Source organism: Palaemon carinicauda, unplaced genomic scaffold (assembly GCF_036898095.1).
Source record: "Palaemon carinicauda isolate YSFRI2023 unplaced genomic scaffold, ASM3689809v2 scaffold150, whole genome shotgun sequence".
NCBI classification, from domain to species: Eukaryota; Metazoa; Arthropoda; class Malacostraca; order Decapoda; family Palaemonidae; genus Palaemon; species Palaemon carinicauda.
In genome coordinates this window covers 170,001-175,000 of record NW_027169037.1, presented here as the reverse complement: position 1 = coordinate 175,000, position 5,000 = coordinate 170,001, and the positions used below count along the sequence as shown (strand labels likewise).

At 35.9% G+C, this 5,000-nt stretch overlaps 1 long non-coding RNA gene across 1 annotated transcript in view; it reads right to left on the bottom strand.

Annotated features, from left to right (window-relative positions):
• Window positions 1-5,000, bottom strand: part of LOC137635628 (uncharacterized) — a 6,785-nt gene that overhangs the window by 71 nt on the left and 1,714 nt on the right. Inside the window, exon 2 of the long non-coding RNA XR_011042735.1 lies at window positions 1-220. This exon is cut by the window's left edge and continues 71 nt beyond it. This is a non-coding gene — a long non-coding RNA (uncharacterized lncRNA). The remainder of the gene's footprint in view (window positions 221-5,000) is intronic.

The window sequence follows — 5,000 nt, the reverse complement described above, 5'->3', positions numbered from 1 at the left end:
ATAGGGGAGAGGAAGTGCGGGCGTTGTAGAGGTCCACGTGAAATTCGCGAAGTAAGCACGTTCTCTGATGATTGTCCGTAGGCCAGTCACCATGGAATTCGGGGAAGTCCCGATACAGCCATCTGCTGCGACGAAGATGTGGTTGTGGGATGTGGATCCGTCAGGGCATGATATATTGAAGCCGTCCTTGTCGTATCGTATCCACGAGCCATTATTTAGTCTGCAATTGAATTCTTTATTGTCAAAGGGATAAAGCTTATCCAGACAATTTTCACTTGTATGGGAGAGAGCACCGTCTAGCACTATACCTAACTCGCATGAATCCATCAAGTTTTTACGGAATTCAAATGAGTCAGCTGTACATATTTTTCTATCCATTGCGTCTGAACAGTGAGTTAATTGATTTAAGTCTTTAATGACCGTATATGTTTCCTTGTCTGGGGAAATCAATACGTGTCCTGTCAAACTGGATATTACTGGATTTGAGTGATTCGTCATGAAAGTCGGAAATGGTGATATCCTGTAAGATTGCCAGGCATCAGAAGAATCAAAGGGAATTGTAATCCTAATCTTGTTATTATCTACGTTTACTGTAATTAGGCTGTAATAAAATTCTAACCTATGTTCGTCTAACAAAGGAACATAGCCTAGTTTATCCCTAGTGTTCTCCAGAACTAATTTTAAGTAACGTATAGGCAACAAATGGGGCGACAATACACCTTTAGTTGCTAACGTGATAGCTTCTACATAATCCTTGGATTTCTCAATGAAATGTGCAATTCTGTTATGTATGTGATCTATCTTTGAATCATAATACGTTAATGTTGCTAACAAATCCTGTACTTCCATAATTTGAACGATATTATCTGAATGTTCATTTAACAAATCCATAATTTTATTGATTGAAGCTAACTGATCCCTTAGTTCTGACATAATCAATTCATCTTTATGAGTCAAGAACTCAATTTTCTTATTTTGATTACTAATTTTAAGACGATTGGAAAGTCCTAAACCTAAACTTGCAACAGACCCAAAGATGCTTAATGCAGCATAAATGAACGGATTCCGTCTTTCTTTTTGTTCGTGTCCTACAGTCCACATCAAAAGGTCATAAGCCAAAGATCCTGTCTCTCCAGTCTTATTCTTTAAGTCATCAGATAGCATCTCTGCAATTTTTAATGTTGAGCTAAGCAAACTCTTAGTAGTCAAATGAAAATGTCTCCTATGCAACTCATCCAATGATGCAGAAAACCTTGAAATGGCGGTTCTTAAGCTAGTGACATCATTCTCTTGAAGAAAAATTGCTTGCATATGCACTTCGACAATTACGTTGGTTGATGTAATAAAAATGTCTTCTTGTCTTTCAACTATATTTCCATATTTAAAATATATATTCTTAGTCTTAGAACTCATCCCATACGAAAAAAATGTCTGAGCGAACAATATCACTCCCAACAACAAAAAATTCATCTTGGAAACCTGTAACGAGAAAAAAACATATGTAATTACTCCTGTATTAAAAAGAAAACTTTTAAATTGAAATTAAAATTTTTCCTCACTTCTTTTTAATTTCTTATGTGAGACAATGGTACTATTCTCTCATCCGTGGGTTGGGCTACATTTTGAATTCTAAACCTATTGGCCGTTAATATTTCCAAAATGTTAAATGGGCCTTCAAACTTAGGTGTTAGTTTATAGTTGAGCCCTTTTCTGACATTGATTTGAATATAGATGTTATCACCCACGGTATATGTTTTAGTTGGTTTCGCTATTTTATCATGATTCCTTTTCATTATGATTTGTGATTCTTCTAAATTCTTTCGAAGGATATCATATCGACTTATACTTGCATTTATACATTCTTTTAAAGGATTTGATAGATTAGTTGTAGGCGTTAATACATGGAAAGGTGTTCTAACTGGGGTACCATACAATGCTTCATGCGGTGACATTTTAATTGATATATGATATGAATGATTCAGAGTACTCAGTGCCGCCGGTATTGCAATATCCCAGTTGGGGTCTGATCCCCCTAGTGTTACCCTTAATATATTTAATATCTTCCTATTTGCTCTTTCCACTAGCCCATTCGACTCTGGGTGATATATCATGGTATTGATCTTCTTTATTTTGAGGAATTCACACAATGAGGTAAGAAAGTGATTATTAAATTCACCACCCGAGTCTGAGATTATCATGTGTGGAATTCCATGTTTACAAATGTAACACTCGTAAAACTTCCTAGCGCATTCAATCGCAGTTTTAGTTTTAAGCGCTATTAGTTCTGTATATCGAGTTAAAGCATCTATAATTACTAAGAGGTGCTTATTCCCTCTGTCTGACTCGTAAAATCCTGTTAACAAATCTAAATGTATTCTTTCAAAGGGTTGATTGGGAACAGGATAAGTTCCTAAGCTAACAGGTGTTTTCGTATGCCCTTTGTTTTCCTGACATGTGCGACAATTAGCTATGTGTCTTTTTATATCTGTAAGCATTGTATGCCAATAAAACAATGATTTGGCTTTCTGTGACATTAATGAGAACCCAGGGTGTCCATGTAATGGATTTGAATGCAACCAATTCAGGACAGTGGAAACAAGTGAGTTTGGTACTACTACCTGGTCGTTAGTTACATGTGGTGTATTGCGGGTTTTCCTTGTCACAGTCCTACACAGAATATTATCTTTGATTACATAATTCTGCTGCTTATACTTTATATATTCTTTTTCTTTATGATTGCCTTTCAAAGCATTTATAATTGTTTCTATTTTCTGATCTTTTCTTTGCTCAGTCTGTAACAATTCAGCACTCCAGCCTAAATCTTCTTGTTCAGATATTGTTTTTACAATAGGCATGGATGTTGATATATCTATTAATTCAGCTAAAGACTCCGTACAAGATGACACGGGGTTGCGTGATAATGCATCCGCAATGATATTTGCTTTCCCAGGTAAATACCCGATTCTTGCGCCAAAATCTTGAATGATTAAATGCCACCGAGTTCGTTTAGGGCTGTGATTGAAGCCTTTAAAGAACTCTGTTAGTGGTTTATGGTCAGTAAGAACCTTAACGGGATAACCGTAAATTATGAACTTAAAATGCACTAGCGAATTAACAATAGCTAGTCCTTCCTTGTCTATTACTGCATATTTACTTTCGGAAGTTCTCAATTTTCGAGAATAGAAAGCTATCGGGAAAAACTGTTTATCATATTGCTGAAGCAATACCCCTCCCACTCCTAAGTCTGAGGCGTCTGTTGCAATGAAGAATTCCTTACCGAAGTCAGGAAATTTTAAGATAGGAGAACTACACAGTTCATCTTTCAAAGTATTAAACGCCTGTTGATGTTGCTCAGACCATATGAAATCTACGCCCTTCTTCGTAAGATCAGTTAAAGGAGCGGCTATTATTGAATAGTTGCGTATAAAACGCCTGTAATATCCACTACAACCCAGAAATTGCTGTATTCCCTTGACATTAGTAGGTATGGGAAAATTACGTATAGCCGACACCTTATCATGGACTACTTTAAGACCTTGGCTTGACACCATGAAACCCAAATATACTAATTCTGTTTTGAAAAATTCACACTTACTAATCTTTACCCTTAAGTTATGTTGTCTTAATCTCTGTAGTACTAGTTCTAACTTACGTAGATGTTCTTCTAAGGTGTTGGAAAAGATTACAAGATCATCCATATAGGCATGCAATATATCCCCTAACAAGTCTCCAAACACTATGTTAATCATTCTTGTAAATGTTATAGGAGCACAACGTAAACCAAAAGGCATCCGTAAAAATTCATAATGTCCCCTGGCTGTGCTGAAGGCTGTGTATGGGATACTACCTTCTTCTAATGATATCTGGTGAAAGCCTTTAAGTAAGTCCAAACTGGTAAAATATTTATTCTGACCTAACAAAGACAAAATATCGTCAGTACATGGCACTGGGAATCGATCAGGGATCGTTTCCTCGTTTAGACGACGAAAGTCGACACAGATACGCCATGTTCGATCTTTTTTCGGTACAACTATTAAAGGAAAATTATAAGGGCTATTTGATTTTCTAATGACTCCTTCCTCTAACATTTTACCTACTTCATCATTTATTTCATTCTGGAATTTCATAGGGAGTCTGTACGAGGGTACATATATAATTTTCTGTTTGTCTTTTAACCTTATTTGATGCTCGATCACATCTGTTTTCCCTAAGGATCCATCCGTAGTGGAAAAGACATCTGTATATTTATTTAAAAGTTCAAAAATTTTCTGCTGAATTTCTTCGTCTTGAATGTCCTTACTGATTTTATTTTTAATAGATCGTAAAAGGGATTCATCCGCAACTGATTGAGAGTGATTGATTTCAGCAACGGTAAGAATACGATGTTTATAAACTTCTACATCCAAGATATGTTGATTTTTGTGAATTACTAAAGTGTTATTTAAATGATTACAGACTTCGATATTACATTGCTGATGTGAGCCTACTGTATAAATAGCTTGTGTGACAGACAATCCGTTGGTTTTCAAAGTATCGGAAAGGATTAATATTTCAGATCCCGGTAGTGTTTTCTTTATTTGCACTATTAAATTCGAAGGTATGTTTGGTTCGATATATTGCGTGCAAGATGATATTACGGGGTGAACGAGAATTCTGCTGGGTCGCGTGTATTATTTCTTTATTAGTGAGACAAGTTATTGGTTCTTCAACGTACGTTACGGTTACATTTGTCGTCTCCTTATTATCCAAAACAGACTTTAAAGTATTAGAAGACTTATAGAATTTCCCTTTGATATACACGCCGTGCTTTGCAGGAGCTAAGATAATGTTTTGATTTCCCATAGATGGGTATCCTATAATTACAGCTGGATACATATTAATGTTTTTCACAACAACAAATGTATCGGCAAACGTGCGATTACCGACTCTGAACTGAATATGAGTTATGCCTATGACGTTTAATTCATTATTTCCTATACCTGAGAGTCTGATTCCTGATT